This window comes from Crocodylus siamensis, chromosome 6 (assembly GCF_052110815.1).
Source record: "Crocodylus siamensis isolate JL-2025a chromosome 6, ASM5211081v1, whole genome shotgun sequence".
NCBI lineage: Eukaryota > Metazoa > Chordata > Crocodylia > Crocodylidae > Crocodylus > Crocodylus siamensis.
The window spans coordinates 25895267-25916492 of NC_143400.1; the positions used below are offsets into that span (position 1 = coordinate 25895267).

The 21226-nt window shown below is 47.2% G+C and overlaps 1 pseudogene; it reads left to right on the top strand.

Annotated features, from left to right (window-relative positions):
- Nucleotides 1–442: 442 nt before the first annotated feature.
- LOC149861865 (olfactory receptor 14A16-like) lies at nucleotides 443–21205 on the top strand (annotated as a pseudogene).
- The last annotated feature ends 21 nt before the right edge of the window (nucleotides 21206–21226 follow it).

The window sequence follows — 21226 nt, forward strand, 5'->3', positions numbered from 1 at the left end:
CCTATTCTGCCCTCTTTGCTGGGCCTTTTGGTTTGACGATATCCCTCCGGTCGGCCGGCTTGTTGAAGGGAGATAGTTTTACAGTGAGATTTGAAATGAAGGGGGGGGGAAGACGAGAATGAGCACATGAAGCAAATAAAAGGCAAACCCTCCGTGTTATTGCAGTCCCTATCAAATAATTATAACACTTGCTTTTGGCTGTAATATTCTCTGTTCATTGGTTTGGTGTTTCTATATATACGTCCACAAGTAAGGACTTTTGTGCAGCTTTTTAAAAATGCAAAATTATAAAAATAAATAAAATCTGAACAATATTACTTTCTACTAAAAAACGTACAGCCCTTTAACATAGACCTTGTTGACAGTGTGTTCATGAGTTGTTTCCGACACGAGATGCATGCCTGTTATGCTTGTTACTTTGATCCTGACCAGAACCCTTGTCTTTCCTTCACAGGCCTTGCACAAGGCATTGAAGAGGGAAATGTCCAACCAAACCACCGTGACCGAGTTCCTCCTCCTGGGCTTCTCTGACATCCAGGAGCTGCAGATCTTACACTTTGTCGCATTTCTGGCGGCATACCTGACAGCTCTGGTGGGAAATCTCCTCGTTATCACAGCTGTAACTCTCAACCCCAAGCTTCACTCTCCCATGTTCTTTTTCTTGATTAATTTGTCTCTCCTGGACCTTGGCTCCATCTCAGTGACCGTGCCCAAATCCATGTCTAATTCCTTATTCAATACCAACTTGATTACCTACTCTGGATGTGTTGCCCAAGTGTTTTGTCTCATTGCCTTCATGGGAGCAAATTTATCCCTTCTCACAGTGATGGCATATGACCGGCATACGGCCATCTGCAAGCCACTGCATTATGAGATAATAATGAACAGAAGAACTTGTGTCCAGATGGCTGCCTGTGCTTGGGCTGCTGGTGCCATCAACTCTGCACTGCACACTGGGACCACCTTTCGTCTACCCTTCTGCCACTCAAATACCATCAACCAGTTCTTCTGTGAAATACCCCAGGTACTCAAGCTCTCCTGCTCTGATACATACCACAGAGAGCTGGCAGCTCTTGTCTTCGGCATGTGTTTAGCGCTAGGCTGTTTTGCTTTTATCGTTGTGTCGTATGTTCAGATCTTCACCGCAGTGTGGAGAATCCCCTCGGAGCAGGGCCGGCAGAAAGCCTTCTCCACCTGCATTCCTCACCTGGCTGTGGTCTCCCTGCTTCTTTCAACTGGTGGCATTGCCTACACGAAGCCCATCTCTGACTCCCCGTCCCCTCTGGATCTCCTGGCAGCTGTTCTGTATTGTTTGGTGCCTCCAATGATGAATCCGGTCATCTACAGCATGAGGAACAGGGAGATCCAAACTGCCCTGAGGAAACTGCTCCAAAGCAGTTTTCTTTTCTAATTTACACGTGATATTAGTTTTTTTGTCATTGTATTGTGTGAATCTTGCATATTAAAAATGAAGGTGGTGGGTAATTTCTGTAACTTTGGAAGGTGAAAGACTTGGCTTTTATCATTTTGGTTGGCACTATTGAAGTGAAAAACTAATGTTTCATACATCAATGTTACTGTCTTTGCACCATCAAAAATATAATCCATGAATTGCAAGATAATGAAGAATTCAAATCTTTTGTTTACTCATTGGTGTAATTAATTATTTGGATGACAGAAAATGCAGGCAAATATCCAGATGATGTGAAACTGGAATGAAGCGCAAGTACTCTAGCGGATAGGAAGAGAGTTCAGATGGATGTGGATAGATTTGGGGCACTGGGGTTAAGGAACGACCATTCATCTTGGGCACTGAGTTCCCCTGCCTGCGAGAAACCCAGCGCCTCTCCTACTAATCTCAACTCGTTGAAGTTGGCCCTTTTGAAGTCTAGGGCTACCTCCATGCTGCAGGCCCCCATTCATTCTCCTGCCTTAGATTCTAGGGTAGGAGAGTGAATGAGGACATTTAGTGTGTTTTTGCTGTTAACTCAGATAAAGTTCTACAGGTTTTTGGGGGACGAGGTGGGAATGGGACCTCCAAGGAATTCAGTTTTTTATCTAATCTCTTCGATCTCACAAATTACATTTGTTTTTGTTAGCAGAAAAATTCCAGGTGAGATCAGTTGAAAACTATAGGCTTTCATATTTAAAAATAAATAAAATATCTGTGGCAGGATGAACATTTTGGTCAGTTTTTAAATGGACTATGGTAAGCTCTTTTCAGGGTAAAAACAAATTAAAATCAAATTTTCCAAGGGGAAAAAGATTATGGACCTGTTCTGTATTCTCACCATGAACTTTGGGAATCAGATCAAGGAGACATTATTGATGGGAATATCAAAGCCACTGAGTTGGTTACTCTCCTCCTTACCACTACCCCTGTTCTATAATATACAGGATGTGCACAGTGCCCTGGGAAGGAGGATGCCCAACTCGACCTCTGTGACTGAGTTCCTCCTCCTGGGCTTCTCTGACACTCAGGAGCTGAAGATCATACACTTGTTCATGTTTCTAGCAACATACTTGGCAGCTCTGGTGGGGAACCTCATTGTGATCGCTGCTGTAGCTATGGACCCCCACCTCCACAGACCTATGTCTTACTTCTTGGTGAATTTGTCCATTCTCGACCTTGAATTCACCTCCGTCATTGTCCCCAGTCCATGGCCAATTCTCTCTTAAACAGCAGGACAATCTCCTATTGTGGATGCGTAGCCCAGGTCTTTCTCTTCTTCCTCTTTTGTGCAGCCTATTCTTGATGAGAATAGGAAAACACTGAGTTTGTTACTCTCCTGCTTACCACTGCCCTTGTTCTCTTATAGTCAGGACTTGCACAGGCCAGTGGGAAGGAAGATGTCCAACTGGACGGCCGTAATCAAGTTCCTCCTCCTGGGCTTCTCTGACACTCGGGAGCTGCAGATCGTATACTTTGTCATCTTTCTTGCAGCATACCTGGCAGCTCTGGTGGGGAACCTCCTTGTTATCACTGTTGTAACTACGGACCACCACCACCACAGCCCCATGTATTACTTTTTGGTACATTTCTCCATCCTTGACCTTGGCTTTATCTCCCTCATTGTCCCTAAGTCCATGGCCAATTCTCTCTTAAACTGCAGGACAATTTCCTATGCTGGATGTGTGTCCCAGGTCTTTCTCTTATTCCTCTTTGGTTCAGCTGATGTTCCCTTGCTTACCATCATGGCAGTGTGTGCCAAAGCAGGAGAGCTTGAGCAGCTGGGGTATTTCACAGAAGAACTGGCTGATGGTATTTGAGTGGCAGAAAGGTAGACTAAAGGTGTTCCCAGTGTGCAGTGCAGAGTTGATGACCCCAGCAGGCCAAGCACTGGCAGCCATCCAGATGCAAGCTCCCCTGTTCATTATTATCTCATAATGTAGTGAGATGGATGTGGATAGGTAGGGGCACTGGAGTTGAAACAATAAAATAAAGGGCACAAAATAAATGTAACTTGATGCATATAGGGGAGAATAATGAAAAGCACAAATACAGCCTGGGTTATAAATGCCTGGGTGGTATCATTATTGAAAAGGTGGTTACAGACTCAATATGAACCAGCAATTATTTGTAGCTACAGAAACATTAATGAAGTTTTGGGCTGGAGTATTAGATGTAAAACAGAGCTGTACCTTGCAGCCGTGTTGGTCTAAGGACACAGGAAAACAAATTCAGGGCCATAAATATTTGTTCACCACCATTTAAACAGGTTGAGGTTTTTTAACAAACTCTAAAAGAAGTTAGGTGCTTACTTGAAAGGAGATTTAAGGTCTCAAACTCACTTTCCTGTTTCAAAATATTCATAAGATCCTAGGACTGGGAGGGAGAGTATTGCTTCCTCTAATGATATGTTTAGTTCTAATACAACAACGCTGTTCTCCGGGTGCATCTATTCATGACATTATCACAGTCAAATGAACCCCATCACACTGAATATTGTGTAAATAGATCATAGAATCATAGAAGTCGGGTCGGAAGGGAAGTTATAGATCTTCAAGTCCGACCCCCTGCCTGGGCAGGAGAAAAAACTGGGCTCAAATGATGCCAGCCAGGTAGGCATCTAGCTTCCTCTCAAAGACCCCCAGGGTGAGGAGCCAACACCACTTCCCTTGGAAGTTGATTCCAGATCCTAGCTGCCCTGACTGTGAAGTAGTTCTTATGGAAGTCTAATCTAAACCTGCTCTCCAACAACTTGTGACTGTTATTCCTTGTTATGCCAGCAGGTGCTAGGGGAAACAAGGTCTTCCCCAAACCCTTCTGGTCCCCCCAGTCAGTTTATAGATGGTCACCAGGTCCCCACTCAGCCTTGTCTTGTGAAGGCTGAACAGGTTCAGGTACCACAGTCTCTCATTGTAGGATCTGCCCTGTTGTCCCCTGACCATGCGGGTGGCCCTCCTCTGGACCCTCTCCATGTTGTTCACATCCCTCCTGAAGTGGGGCGCACAGAACTGGACACAGCTGTGGACGGATCAGCATCACGCAGAGGGGGAGGATCACCTCCTTGGACCTGTTCGAGATGCACCTGTGGATGCATGCCAAGGTCCGGTTAGCCCTGCCAACCGTGACCTCGCATTGTCGGCCCATGTTCATCTTGGAGTCAATAGTGACTCCAAGATCACTTTCTGCCTCTGTGCTCTCAAGAAGGCAGTTTCCCATCTTAGCTCTCTATGTGAAGGAAAGCTACATGTCCCTGAAAGCTGATGTTGGCGACCGGCATGGACAGCTAGAGACCCTCTGGGTAAAAATTCGTGGGGAATTCGGCACAGGGGACACAACGGTGGGCGTCTACTACAGACCTCCCACTCAAAGTCCCGAGCTTGACCAGGAGTTCGCCCAGGAACTGACTGAGGCCGCTTGCTCCAGGACCTTGGTTGTCATGGGTGACTTCAATTACCCGGACATCTCGTGGGAAGATCACTCAGCTAAATCTGAGCAGGCGCAAAGCTTTCTCTCGTGCGTGGATGACCTCTACCTGACTCAAGAAGTCTATGGGCCAACGAGAGGCAAAGCGCTGCTCGACCTGGTACTGGCTACGGGGGACGACCTAATCGGTGACCTAGTGTTTGATGGGAAGTTGGGTGACAGCGACCACGAGCTGATCACCTTCACCATCCGCTGTAAAGCTGGCAAGTCAGTCAGCGACACAGAAGTCTTTGACTTCAGAAAACCCAACTTTGACAAGCTCAAGAGGCTAGTCAGTCAGGCCCTCAGGGACCATGACGCCAGGGAGTTGGGAGTTCAAGAAGAGTGGTTGCTTCTCAAGGAAGCGATCCTCAGTGCACAAGCTAAATCTATTCCAACATGGAGGAAAGGCAGCAAGAAGGCACAGCAGCCCCCCTGGCTCTCCAGAGACCTAGCGGACCTACTGTGGCTAAAAAGGAAAGCCTACAAAGGATGGAGGATGGGATTCACATCCAAGGAGGATTACTCCGCGCTGGTCTGGTCCTGCAGGGAGCAAACCAGGAAAGCCAAGGCTGCAACTGAACTCCAACTAGCTTCAGGCATCAAGGACAACAAAAAGTCCTTTTTCAGATATGTGGGGAGCCGGAGGAAAAGCAAGGGCAATGTTGGGCCCCTGCTAAACCAGATGGAGCAACTGACAACTGACGCCCAGGAAAAAGCCAACCTATTAAATAGGTACTTTGATCAGTCTTTCATCAGTCACACGGGATGCCCATGCCTGCTATGGGACAGGGAAATCTGGGTGAGGGGGATCCCCTACCTTCCATCAATGCTGACCTCGTGAAGGAACACCTTGAGAAGCTGGATACCTTCAAGTCAGCCGGCCCTGACAACCTGCACCCCAGGGTACTCAAGGAGCTGGCGAGCGTCATAGCCCAGCCCCTGGCACGGATCTTTGAAAACCCCTGGCGCTCTGGTGTAGTTCCCGAAGACTGGAAGAAGGCCAATGTGGTGCCGATCTTCAAGAAAGGGAGGAGAGTGGATCCGGCTAACTACAGGCCCATTAGCCTGACTTCTATCCTGGGGAAGATCTTAGAAAAGTTTATTAAGGAGGCCATCCTTGATGGACTGGCCCAGGCTAACATTCTAAGGGACAGCCAGCACGGGTTTGTTGTGGGTAGGTCTTATTTGACCAATCTCATTTCCTTCTATGACCAGGTGACCTATCACCTGGACAAGGGAAAAGAGATTGATGTCTTATACCTTGACTTCAAAAAGCTTTGATCTGGTATCCCATGATCACCTCTTGGCCAAACTGGCCGGTTGTGGCCTTGGCTCCACCACGATCCGCTGGCTGGGAAACTGGCTCCGTGGTCGGACCCAGAGGGTTGTGATTGATGGCAGTCACTCATCGTGGTGCCCTGTGACCAGTGGGGTCTCTCAAGGCTCTATCCTGGGACCCATACTGTTCAACATCTTCATTAACGATGTGGACATTGGAGTCAGGAGTGGACTGGCCAAGTTCGCCGATGACACCAAACTTTGGGGCAAAGCATCCACGCCAGAAGATAGGCGGGTGATCCAGGCTGACCTGGACAAGCTCAGCAAATGGGCGGACGAGAACCTGATGGTGTTTAACACCAAAAAATGCAAGGTTCTCCACCTTGGGAGGAAAAACCTGCAGCACCCTTATAGGCTCGGCAGTGCTACGTTGGTTAACACTACAGAAGAAAAAGACTTGGGGGTCATCATTGACCACAAGATGAACATGAGCCTGCAATGCGATGCTGCGGCTAGTAAAGCGACCAAAATGCTGGCTTGGATCCATAGATGCTTCTCAAGCAAATCCCGGGACGTCATTCTCCCCTTGTACTCGGCCTTGGTGAGGCCGCAGCTGGAGTACTGCGTCCAGTTTTGGGCTCCACAATTCAAAAAGGATGTGGAGAAGCTTGAGAGAGTCCAGAGGAGAGCCACGCGCATGATCAGAGGTCAGGAAAACAGATCTTACGATGACAGGCTGGGAGCCATGGGACTCTTTAGCCTGGAAAAGCGCAGGTTCAGGGGTGATCTGATGGCCACCTACAAGTTTATCAGGGGTGACCAGCAGGATGTGGGGGAACATCTGTTTACCAGAGCGCCCCATGGGATGACAAGGTCGAACGGTCACAAACTCCTGCAAGAGCGTTTCAGGCTGGACATAAGGAAGAATTTCTTTACTGTCCGAGCCCCCAAGGTCTGGAACAGTCTGCCAGTGGAGGTGGTTCAAGCACCTACATTGAACACCCTCAAGAGTAAATTGGATGCTTAGCTTGCTGGGATCCTATGACCCCAGCTGACTTCCTGCCCTTTGGGCAGGGGGCTGGACTCGATGATCTCCCGAGGTCCCTTCCAGCCCTAATGTCTATGAAATCTATGAAATCTGTAAGTGTGCTGCTGGTTACTACTGCCCAAGTGCAGCACCCTGCACTTGTCAGTATTGAAATGCATCCTGTTTATCTCATCCCACTCCTGTAAACTATCCAGGACTTGCTGCAGTCTTTCCCCCCTTACTGGCTTGCTCACCTCACCCCAAACCTTGGTATCATCAGCAAATTTAAACAGGTTGCTTTCGAACCCGTCGTCCAAATCGCTGATAAAGAAATTGAACAGCGCGGGCCCAAAGACTGAGCCCTGGGGGACTCCACTGCCCACTTCTCCCTGGGTCGAATATGACCCATCCACCACCACCCTCTGAGTGCGACCCTTCAGCCAATTTGCAAACCATCTGACTGTGTAGGCATCAATGCCACAGTCGCCTAGTTTTTTCATGAGGATGGCATGGGAAATGGTGTCAAAGGCCTTGCTGATGTCCAGAAAGACTACGTCCACAGCGACACCTGCATCCATTGCCTTTGTGACGTGATCAGAAAAGGCAATCAGGTTGGTCTGACATGACCTGCCCCTAATCAAACCATGCTGGTTGCCCTTGAGCATCATCCCTGAGGCCGGCCCATCACAGATGTGCTCCTTGAGGATCTTCTCAAAGAGTTTCCCAAGGATAGAGGTAAGACTGATGAGCCTATAGTTTCCCAGGTCCTGTCTCTTCCCTTTTTTGAAGATGGGGACCACGTTAGCTATCTTCCAGTCATCCGGCTCCTGGCTGGAGCACCACAAGTGCTCGTAAAGCTGTGCCAAGGGCCCTGAAATAACCCCAGCTAGCTCCCTCAACACAAGGGGGTGGAGAGCATCTGGACCTGCTGACTTGTAGATGTCCAGCGCCTCCAGAAGCTCTCTAACCCGGTCCTCCCCAACCTGAGGTCTGGAGGCGTTCTCCTTGAGTCCATGTGGCATCACAGCAGGATAAATAACTCAAATAACATCAACCAGCTCTTCTGTGAACTGCCCCAGCTGCTCAAGCTCTCCTGCTCTGACACATACCGCAGAGAGCCGGCAGCCCTTGTCTTCAGTGTGTTTTTAACTCGAGGCTGTTTTGTTTTCATCGTTGTGTCATATGTTCAGATCTTCACCACAGTGTGGAGCATCCCCTCTGAGCAGGGACGTCAGACAGCCTTTTCCACCTGTATTCCTCACCTGTCTGTGGTCACCCTGTTTCTTTCCACTGCCATCATTGCCTACATGAAGCCCGTCTCTGATTCCCCGTCCCCTCTGGATCTCCTGGCATCTGTTCTGTATTGTGTAGTGCCTCCATTGATGAATCTGGTCATCTACAGCCTGAAGAACAGGGGGATCCAAGCTGCCCTGAGGAGACTGCTCCACAGGCTGATCCTCTGCAAGAACAACATGTCCATCATTGTTTCATGACTTTGCTTTACAAATTTTTTTTTTTTTTATAATTAACTCCTGAAATTATTGTTTTCATACTATAGTGTGCAACCTATTTACAAAAAATACAGGTGGTGGGTTATTCTGTAACTTTGTAAGTACAATGATACTTGACTTGGGTCATTTTGTGTTAATACAGTTGAAGCAGGGAAGTATTGTTTCTTGCTTCTATTTTACCATCTGCACCACCTAAAATAAACCCCATCAATTGCAAGATGATGAATGCAAGACTTCTGTTTACCAGTTGTTGTATCATTCTTATTAGTTGCATCACTAATATGTAGGGGATTTAAACAATGGTTTGGAAGTGAATAAACGGTGAGACAGTAGGAGTATTGGATATCTTATTACACCACCTTCTTTTTTTCTTTGAATGCTTTTCCCAAGAAATATCAGGGTGGTTGAAGTCACTCATGATGACTGTGCAGTGAAAGTGTGCAGCTTCTCCCAGTTCCCTAGCCAGTTCCCTAGACAATCCTGTCTAGGAGGTCTGTAATAGACTTCTACAGTTATATCACCTCTGCCATGTTCTCCCCGTTACCTAACCCAGAAGGTATCAAGTCGCCCTCCTTGGGTGCCAATCTCTGTTTGTAGGGAAGTGTACTTCTTCTTCACATGCAGAGCTACAACCCTGCCCTTTCTTGCAACACAATCCCTCCTGTAAGCGGTATAGGTATCAAGATGTGTGGTCCAGTCATAGGTGGAGTCCCACCAGGTCTCCATTATCCCTATGAGATTAGTTCTTTTGGTAACCAAAAATGAACACCGTTTCTCCTGTTTAACTGCATGCTCCTGGCATTTGTGTGCAGGAAGCTAAGCCTGCCATTGGAAGCTCTGGGATTCCTGGTGCTCTTCGAAGTCTCATCCTGGGGCTGGGGTAGGAGAGAGATCCTTCGTGTTACCTGACCTCCTCATTTTGTTGTTGCCCTGATTCTTCCATGGCTTGCACTAGTGATGGTCAGCCCATGCCCTGGCAATCTTAGTGTAAATGTTATGGGCTACTGTGGAATCAAGATTTCATGTAGACATGGCCTCTGAGGGTGTCAACCAGGTCCCAGGCTCCCGGGCAGGCAGAGGGAGCAGGTTGCAGGAAGGAGCCAGATGAGGAGCCAGGAGGTCAATGTGAGAATGGGTGTGTGGGAGATGCTGAGTAAGGAAGTGGGAGTACCAGGAGGAGAATGGAGTAAGAGGGCAAGCCAAATCATGAAGCCAGGAAAACACACAGAGAGCAGGAAGAGGCACGAGGTATAACCGCCAGGAAGGTTGTCTGAGTTCATGTTGAACCCTGTTGTCCAGACATTTCCTGCTCCAGGTCAGGACTTGAAACGGCAGTGCAGTGAAGTGGTGGAGTGACGAGGCACTCTGCTGGTAGGGGGGAGTGTCTGCAGAAGGGTCGGCCCTTCTGGAGGGGTCTGCACAGGCTTCCCCAGCCTGAAGAGTCAGCTGGAGAGGTTGTAGGTTGGGATGAACAGGTTGGGATGCAGATTTGAGGCTTTGCCCTGACAGAAAACAAGGTAACAATAATTTAGTAGAGTTACAAATTTCCTGAAGGGCTTGATCCAGATGGAACAACAGACCCAAATCTAAATACACAATCAATGCTTATATTCCTCCAGCCTCTGGTTTTGACCCTCTCATAAGTTTCTTTTGTATTTTTTGGTATTTTTCCTTTCTGTTTTATGTTGCCCACATTTGGAGGGGTTGTGAGGCATGGCAGAGAGCTCGAGTCTTGGCTGAATGAGAAAAGGGGGTTTGCAGTCTCAAGGGAGGATAGACGGCTGTGATACTAGGTGGGGTTTCCCCCAGCTGACATTTAACCCATCTCTGCAAAAGGATGTGGGGCAACAACAGTTGGGGATTTGGCTAAGAGCATCAAGAACCCTTCAAGGCAGGGTGAAAAGGCAAGGAAGAGGGGAGGTGGTGCCTCGCAGAAGATTGTCGTCCAGCAGTACCACAACTGAGAGGACCCCAATAGTTGCACCCCCCACCACTGAAAAATATAGAAAGTCATAGCAGGTGAGATTGGGGGAGAGACTACCTAGGGGAGGGACATCTACTCAGCAAGACCACAGGGACGGACAAGCAGGCAACTCCAACTATCCTGAGCCATGCCGCATTGACTGGATGTTTGAGGCCAGACGGGCACACTTATATTTCCTCCAGCCTCTGGTTTTGACCCTACAGGTCTCAGAGTGGAACATTGTGCCCAGGGACATGTGAACTGATCTATTTGCAGAGATGAGTGCAGACTTTCTGAGTCCCAGCCATCCTGATCTGCCTTCACTAGCCCCTGTTTCCTGTCTGCTTGTTGACCATTTTATGCTCTGATTTTCTGGAGATTGTAAGGACATTTCTACATATCACCCTATGGTGATGTTGCAGTGCACTAGGTCACCTTATGGTGTGCTACAGTGACCTAACAATCATGTGGGTCTACACATCATGAGCAGCTATGTTGCTGTAGTGGCACGCTCTCCTGGTATAGTGTGTCACTATGGCAGCATAGCGGGACAATCAACCCATGCACCACGTGCATGGCGCTGTAGGGGCAGCTGCTTCACTGTGCTTTAGTACTTGCACAAGAAAGAGCTAAATCATGGCACTGGAGCAACATCACTGCATGGTGACGTGTAGATGCACCCTAAGGGAACAGAGCACTGGAGACCTCGTTCCTCAGTCTCTTCTGCTTTGCCAATCCCAGAATTTATTGTTCTGAAATAAAAGAAAAACAAAGCAACAGAAAAATAAGGGGATGGATATAATGACACATATACCTGAATTTGGAGTTTTACAGGGCATAAAGCTTAAGAGAAAGGATAGGTCACCTATATCAGAGGCACTGTTATGTGTAAAATGCAGGTAGATCTCAAAGGGACTCACAACATCACCTAAGCGAGCAAACTGAGCCAGCACAACTGTGGAACTGTTTTCCTAAATGTGGCCATATATCTCACTGATTTTTGAGATGTCTGAATATTTGAATCTGGCTCCCAGATGCTACATAGCTTGGCCCAGAAGCAGGATACAATATAGAAAAAGTGATCAAACTAAACAATCAAAATAAAAATTCATGGCTTTAGAATACATGAAACCAGGAGGGCTTATTTCTGATTGTGTGCTTCAAAGCTGAGCTGGGCTCTAGGGAACAAGTCCCAGAAGCCCTAAGAAGAGAGATGTGGATAAATCACCTTCTTGTAGCATCAGTTCTTCCAAAACATTGAGGTTCCCTGTCATCTGCAGAGAGAAACTAGTTTGGATCTACTTCTGCCGGTTCTGTCTTGGAGTGGGGAGAAAGCTCCTACTAAGATATTTTGACTTTGAAAGATGTGATAGGGCAGGAAAAAGGGAAATTTGATAGATCAGTAGCAGGAAAAGAAATAAGGTATCCTGGCTCTGGAGGATCTGTCACAAGCTGAGAATAACGTCACAAAGAGCATTGCTGTAAGTCTATTGCAATTGGCTGTGGTTATTTGGTAACAAGGGGGACGTCTGGCTTATTTAAGCACCTAAAAAAGACACAAATCTAGAAAACTATCAACATTTTAATAGTAAGGTATTCAAAATGTCTTAGGTGGTCAGAGGAAAAAAAAGAAAAGAAAATAATTCCCTTTAGAAAATCAGAACTTGCTCCCAAAACCCCACGTATTTCAGTGTCTTTGGAACTAGAAATCTTCAGCCAAAAAGCCCCTGGAGACTGCAGATTTAAACCAAATAATCCACCCACCAATATATTTTATTTTTAGTTCTTCTACATAAATGTATGCTTTTGAAGATATGTGCATATTGCAAAACATTGTGTCTTTAAGCAAAGACATTTTTCATGGCATCACAGCGCTGCCATATAACCGGTACATTGCCAACTGCCAGCCACTGCATTATGAGATAGTTATGAACAGCAGAGCTTGTGTCCAGTTGCTGCCTGTGCTTGGGCTGCTGGTGTCATGCACTCTGCACTGCACACTGGGAACACCTTTAGTCTACCCTTCTGCCACTCAAATACCATCCACCAGTTCTTCTGTGAAATACCCCAGCTACTCAAGCTCTCCTGCTCTGGCACAAGCTAACAACACACTGAAGGTCCTTGCCTTCAGTGTGTTATTAGCTTTAGCCTGTTTTTTTTTCATCGTTAAGTCGTATGTTCAGGTCTTCACCGCAGTGTGGAGAATCCCCTCTGAGCAGGGCGGCAGAAAGCCTTCTCCACCTGCATTCCTCACCTGACTGTGGTCTCCCTGTTTATCTCCACGGGCACATTCGCCTACATGAAACCCACCTCCAACTTCCCATCCTCTCCAGATCTTCTGACAGCTGTTCTCTATTCTGTGGTTCCTCCAGTGGTAAATCCATTCATCTATAGCATGAGGAACAAGGAGATCAAATGTGCTCTGAGACAACTGCTCCAAAAGCAGATGCTCTCTAAGAACAGGACGTCCCTTCTTACTTTGTGTGTTTGGTGTACCTCTTTGTTTCTTTAGATCTATGATTAAATCATGATATTAAGTTTTCATAATGTCGTGTGCATTCTGCTTATGAAACACAACAGTTCTCAGCTACATTCAGCAGTGCCAGAAAGACTGTGGTACTTAGCTGGAGTCATTTTGTGTTAACATTGTTGAACTGCAAGTGAAAAACTCTGGTGTCCCTCGTCCCACCTAAAATAAATCCCTTTAATTCCAAGATGAAGATGACTTGTGGGATGTGGTTTTCTAAATGGTATGATGAATGATTTGGATGTCACAATAGAGAGCTGCCTGAGAAAATTTGCAGCTGACACAACCTGGGAAGGCTTGCAAAACCCCTGGGGGACAAGAGTGGAATATGCACAGTTTTAATGCATCAGAAACCTGGGTGAGAGGTAACAGGGGGAAAGCCAGTATGGATAAATTTAAGATGCTACATCCAGGAAAAAGTAATAAAAAACACAAATACAGAATGGGAAAGAAGTGCCAGGGAGCCAGCATTTATGTGAACGATCCAGGACTTTTTGAGGAACACAGCCTTAACATAAATTGGCAGTTTGGTGACGTTTTAAAGAAAGCAAGTGCAATCTTTGAGCTGTATTAAGAGGTGTAAGACACATGAGGTGACAGTGACATTTCTTACTGCTGGTCTGGGCTTCACGTTTTAAGACAGAAAGGACATAGTTCCAGCAGGTATCCAGGTGCTCGAGAAATGTGATAATAAAGTCTTTGAAAGGTAAGCTGTGTAGGAAAACTTTGATGGAGCTGGACAAAGATATTTAGGGCCAGATAATCTTTAGGGTCATTCTCACTGTTGATTGTATGATAATGATCAGGATTATTGCTTCTGCAATAGACTCACAGGTCTAATGTAAATATGTAATGAGTAAGGACTGAAGACTAAGTATGCCCCTAACAGTTGTTTAACCTACATTTAATCTTACCAAGTTAGGTAAAAATTCTAATATTATAAAAGCCTTAATCTGCCTGTCCGTAAGACTTTATTCACGCTCTGACTAGCAGTGCATAGTCCCAAAGCATGAATTGCCATGGAAAAACATGCATTTCGACTGGTGGAGGAACCTTCAATAGACTCCATAGAATCTTGTGCAAGGACATTGGGAGCCAGGGCTAGGAGGGGAAAGAGCGAGAATGAGAACAAGATTTGGTAGAGGTACTCTAGATTTCTACCTTTGTAAATGACCTCAGGTTTCAAAAATGGATGGCATGAATAGATCTTGTTATCATAGAGACAATTATGCTACAAGTTGATTATATCGGTAAAGACACAGCATAATACAGAAGTCATGATAAAAATGGCAGCACCCATGGGTGGATACAGGATTTCCTAAAGTGGTATGGAGCACACCACTCTTCAGATGATTGGGGGATAGGGTGAGGCATGGATGCAGCCCCTGCATACACATCTGGGGACACGTGCCCCCCCTGCCCTGCCCGGCTGCATGCCCCACTCCCCATTGCCCCCACATAAGCTGCTCATGGCTCTGTCCCCTCCCTCCCCAGGCTGTGCAGGGCTTGACCTCCCCCACTGGCATTGGGAGGTGCGGGGCAGGAATGGAAGCCCCAGCAGTGAGGGAGGGAGGGAGTGGGTATAGAGCTTGTGTTTGGGCTGGCGCCTCAAACTGCATGGCCCCCACAACCCTCCCTCCACCCCCACTGCTGTACATAACTGGATTGATTATTGGACCCAGCATGGAATAGAGCATGGCTTCTATGAGATCAAGAGCTGATGGGGAGCTGGGGAAGGCTTAATGCTCTCCTTGCTTAGATGGGCACGGTATTGAAAATCTGAATGTATTATACAATTAGGAAAAGAAAAAAAGGTCTAAAGTTATGCAAACAACAACAGCAATTATTTCATAGATTTCATAGATTTCATAGACGTTAGGACTGGAAGGGACCTCGGGAGATCATCGAGTCCAGCCCCCTGCCCAAAGGGCAGGAAGTCAGCTGGGGTCATAGGATCCCAGCAAGCTAAGCATCCAATTTGCTCTTGAAGGTGTTCAATGTAGGTGCTTGAATCACCTCCGCTGGCAGACTGTTCCAGACCTTGGGGGCTCGGACAGTAAAGAAGTTCTTCCTTATGTCCAGCCTGAAATGGTCTTGCAGGAGTTTGTGACCGTTCGACCTCGTCATCCCTTGGGGTGCTCTGGTGAACAGACGTTCCCCCAGATCCTGGTGGTCACCCCTGATAACTTATAGGTGGCCATCAGATCACCCCTGAGCCTGCGCTTTTCCATGATAAAGAGCCCCATGACTCTCAGCCTGTCATCGTAAGATCTGTTTTCCTGACCTCTGATCATGCGCGTGGCTCTCCTCTGGACTCTCTCAAGCTTCTCCACATCCTTTTTAAATTGTGGAGCCCAAAACTGGACGCAGTACTCCAGCTGCGGCCTCACCAAGGCCGAGTACAAGGGGAGAATGACGTCCCAGGATTTGCTCGAGAAGCATCTATGGATGCACGCCAGCATTTTGGTCGCTTTATTAGCCGCAGCATCGCATTGCAGGCTCATGTTCATCTTGTGGTCAATGATGACCCCCAAGTCTCTTTCTTCTGTAGTGCTAACCTACGTAGCACTGCCGAGCCTATAAGGGTGCTGCAGGTTTTTCCTCCCAAGGTGGAGAACCTTGCATTTTTTGGTGTTAAACAACATCAGGTTCTCGTCCGCCCATTTGCTGAGCTTGTCCAGGTCAGCCTGGATCACCCGCCTATCTTCTGGCGTGGATGCTTTGCCCCAAAGTTTGGTGTCATCGGCGAACTTGGCCAGTCCACTCCTGACTCCAATGTCCACAACGTTAATGAAGATGTTGAACAGTATGGGTCCCAGGATAGAGCCTTGAGAGACCCCACTGGTCACAGGGCACCACGATGAGTGACTGCCATCAATCACAACCCTCTGGGTCCAACCATGAAGCCAATTTCCCAGCCAGCCGACCGTGGTGGAGCCAAGGCCACAACTGGGCAGTTTGGCCAAGAGGTGATAATGGGATACCAGATCAAAAGCTTTTTGAAGTCAAGATATATGACATCAATCTCTTTTCCCTTGTCCAGGTGATAGGTCACCTGGTCATAGAAGGAAATGAGATTGGTCAAACAAGACCTACCAGCAACAAACCCGTGCTGGCTATCCCTTAGAAAGTTAGCCTGGGCCAGTCCATCAAGGATGGCCTCCTTAATAAACTTTTCTAAGATCTTCCCCAGGATAGAAGTCAGGCTAATGGGCCTGTAGTTAGCCGGATCCACTCTCCTCCCTTTCTTGAAGATTGGCACCACATTGGCCTTCTTCCAGTCTTCGGGAACTACACCAGAGTGCCAGGAGTTTTCAAAGATCCATGCCAGGGGCTGGGCTATGACACTCACCAGCTCCTTGAGTACCCTGGGGTGCAGGTTGTCAGGGCCAGCTGACTTGAAGGTATCCAGCTTCTCAAGGTGTTCCTTCACAAGGTCAGCATTGATGGAGGGTAAGGGATCCCCCTCACCCAGATTTCCCTGTCCCATAGCAGGCATGGGCATCCTGTGTGACTGATGAAAGACTGACGCAAAGTACCTATTTAATAGGTTGGCTTTTTCCTGGGCGTCAGTTGTCAGTTGCTCCATCTGGTTTAGCAGGGGTCCAACATTGCCCTTGCTTTTCCTCCGGCTCCCCACATATCTGAAAAAGGACTTTTTGTTGTCCTTGATGCCTGAAGCTAGTTGGAGTTCAGTTGCAGCCTTGGCTTTCCTGGTTTGCTCCCTGCAGGACTGGACCAGCGCGGAGTAATCCTCCTTGGATGTGAATCCCATCCTCCATCCTGTCTAGGCTTTCCTTTTTAGCCACAGTAGGTCCGCTAGGTCTCTGGAAAGCCAGGGAGGCTGCTGTGCCTTCTTGCTGCCTTTCCTCCGTGTTGGAATAGATTTAGCTTGTGCACTGAGGATCGCTTCCTTGAGAAGCAACCACTCTTCTTGAACTCCCATCTCCCTGGGGTCATTTCAAGCTGTGTAAAGTACAAGTTGATGCAAGTGAGCTTGATTAGCTGAGGGATTTCTCAGAAGAACTGGTTGATGCTATTATCTTGGTGGAAAGATATACTAAAGGTGCAACCAGTGTGCAGGGCAGAATATAGAAAACCACAGATCCGTGCATGGGCTACCACTTAGATGCAAGCTCCCTGTTCATGATTGTCTCATAGTGCAGTGTTTTGCAGATGACAGTGTATCAATCATATGCCATGATGGTGAGGAAAGGGAAGTCAGCTGCAAAGAAGAACAAAAAGAAAAGGACTGGGACGACACATCCAGCATAGAACAAGGACGTGGTGTTCAGCAGAGAATTGGCTGAGGATTTAGTTCCTAGGTCTGGGATAGAAAGATTCATCAGGAAGAAGTGCATGGGGCTGTGTAGGTGGTGGTCAAGAAGTGTAACTCTGATATCAAGGAGATTCCCAATCAGGGATGCCATCAGAAAACGAGGGTGAGGCCAAAACCAGGGGACTACTACCATTTTTCCCCAGTGGTGCTTCTTTTTCCATTTTGATATGGTCAAAATGAAATATTTGGGGAATATTCGGTTCATACAAAAAAAAAATCCCAATTAGAGATTGGGAAAGGTTGATATTTTTAAATTTCTCCCCTGATGGGATCAATGTTTCTGGCCATGGGAACATCCATGAAGAGAGCAAATTCCAAACACCATATATCTTCTAGCTGCTGGACTCCAACTAACCCCTGTCCCAAGTGGGAACCACCAGTACAGTAAGTTAGCGTGGAGGCTGAAGGACAGACACACATATTGTCATATCAGGCACTGGCATCTGTCAGGTTTGGATCAAGAGAAATCAGGTCCATGAATGAGTCTCTGATCCCTTGATGAGCCTTGTGGAGCCTGCCTGGCATGGGCTGTACATAGCATGAGGCTGCACAGGGATATATGCTTCATGTAACACCTGTGCCAGGCCAGCCCTGTGTACTAGACTTGGGGTTTGTCTAGACTGGGCTCATTGACCCACCTACACGCAGGATCCAGTGTGCACAGTCATCTACACGTCTGCCCCACTGGGCCGTTTTTACTGTGCAGTCATTCAGTACTTCTTTTACCAAGAACTAAATGAACGTGCAGTACTCACCAGGACTGCACAGTCCTGAAGGCGCATGGATCATTTCAAACCCTACTGCACAGTAGCAATGAGGTAATGCTCAGGAGCTCACTGCTACTGGACAGTAGTGGCAGTATCACAGCTAAAGCCCGCCAACGCTACGTTACCACAGGGATGAACGACATCGCTGTAGCTCATTGCTACAGTGACCTAGCATCTCATATAAACACACCTAGCCTGCTGCAAATGTCACATGCCACAAATGACACGTGCACCAGGATGCTGCCGGGGCATGGTGACTGCCCACAGGCAGTGGCAGCGAACAGGGAGCTGCCTCAGGTAGCCGCGGTAGTGTCAGCGGCAGAGGCTGGGGGAGCGGCAAGCATTGGAGAGCAGTCAGCGACCATCAGCATAAACCACCAGCCACAAGTGGCCAGCGATGATCCGCAACTGTCCATAGATACTGTCGGCAGAGTTGGAGGTCAGAGGAGGTGGAGGCACTGGCAACTGCACACAGGCACCGGTGGTGCTTCTTTCAGGGGGTGCACATACATTCACTGTGCATCGCCAGTGCCACTTACAGTATTAACCCCAAGTGACCTGCTGTGGGCACCATGTGCTGCAGTGCTGGCCCCTCACACCTTATGCTGTGCACGGTGCTGGGGAGCAGGGTACAACTCAAAGGAAAGTGTTGATATTTTCATGACAGTAAATGTGCTAATGATTGCTGAGCTAATATTTTGCAATGGATGCTTGCTGGAGCTTGCTGTGAGTTATGGAATATATTCATTATATTTAGAATTTTTTTTGCACCTTACAACCTGACTTTTACTCTCAGTTATTTTCTCATGCAAAACTACATAGGAACTCACCTAATTGCAATTTGGTGCCTCCCTGCATGCTAAGGTGCCCAGTCTGGTAACTGGGACAACAGAGCCAGATAGAGAAGCTCAGGCCTTCTCAGAGATCCCGTGACTTGTGCTGGGAGGGAGATTAAACTGAGCACAGCTCTGCTCTTCTGCTAACAGCTGTACAGCTCAGACTGGTTACATCTGGGCTTTTCCTTCTGAGCTGTGCAGGACTCCAGGGAACAAGTCCCATGAGCCTTTGGAAGAAAACAACTGCAAAATTGCCATCTTCCTTTGGTCCTTATCTACAAGGCGGGGTTGAAGTCAGCTGCACACCCAGAAACCTGGTTGGATTCACTCCAGTCATTCAGGGACACAGAGGGAGCAGAGAAAGACCTCTGAGTTATCTGTGCTTCTGGGGACCTCGACTAGTGGCTTGGTGCAAAGGAGATCTGAGACATCAACTGGACAAGAGCAAAGGATCTTGGCAGGGGAAGGCTGAATATGACACAAGACACAAGAAACCTTCCACAAAAACAATTTCAGTAAGTTTGCTGTATCAGTGAAGTGTTCTGTCTTTGTAAGATGCAGAGGAGATTTAAGAATATAAAGGGTGGAAAACCTGGCTAGAGAAATCATACTGCATTTTATGTATAATAGATTCAAAGCTACAAGAGAGAATGCAGACATTTTCAATGTTTTTGCTATTAATTCACATATAATCAAAGAGTTTATAGGGAGTGGTGTGGAGGTTGGGGTGGGAATGGGACCTCCAAGGCAATAACATTTTATACAGTATCTTTTATTTCACATGTACTTGATTGCAGCATACATTTTCTAGGTGAGATAGATAAATTATAGACTGTCAGATTTAGAGCACATAATATATAAATAAAAATCCAGAGCTGAGCTAACATTTTCTTCACTTTTTTAATGGAATATAATATTTTATTTTATGTAAGGTTTTGTCAGGAAAAAGTAATTTATTAAAATCTATTTGTCCATAATGCAAATAATGGAATATCTACACACATACCATGACATTTGGAGGCTTTATTGATGGGAATATGAAAGCCACTGAGTTTGTTACTCTCCTCCTTACCACTGCCTTTGTTCTGTTATACCCAGGACTTGCACGGTGCCCTGGGAAGGAAGATGTCCAACTGGACGGCTGTAACCGAGTTCCTCCTCCTGGGCTTCTCTGACACTCGGGAGCTGCAGATCTTACACTTTGTCATCTTTCTCGCAGCATACCTGGCAGCTGTGGTGGGGAACCTCCTTGTTATCACTGTCGTAACTATGGACCACCACCTCCACAGCCCCATGTACTACTTTTTGGCAAATTTGTCCATCCTTGACCTTGGATCCATCTCTGTCATAGTGCCCAAGTCCATGGGCAATTCTCTCTTAAACTGCAAGACAATTTCCTATGCTGGATGTGTGTCCCAGGTCTTTCTCTTATTCCTCTTTGGTGCAGCCAATTTTTCATTCCTCACCATCATGGCATATGACCGGTTTGTTGCCATCTGCAAGCCACTGCATTATGAGATAATAATGAACAGGAGAGCTTGTGTCCAGATGGCTGCCAGTGCTTGGGCTGCTGGGTCATCAACTCTGCACTGCACACTGGGAACACCTTTAGTCTACCCTTCTGCCACTCAAATACCATCAACCAGTTCTTCTGTGAAATGCCCCAGCTGCTCAAGCTCTCCTGCTTTGGCACATACCGCAGAATCCCCTCGGTTTTTAGCTTTTGGCTGTTTTGCAGTATGTTCAGATCTTCGGCAGATCCCCAGTCGGAGCAGGGCCGGCAGAAAGCCTTCTCCACCTGCATTCCTCACCTGGCTGTGGTCTCCCTGTTTATTTCAACTGCCGTGATTGCCTACATGAAGCCCATCTCTGACTCCCCGTCCCCTCTGGATCTCCTGGCAGCTGTTCTGTATTGTGTGGTGCCTCCATTGATGAATCCGGTCATCTACAGCATGAGGAACAAGGAGATACAAGCTGCCCTGAGGAAACTGCTCCAAAGGCTGATCCTCTTTAAAAACAATATGTCCATCATTCTTTCATGACTTTGCCTTACTTACGTTTCT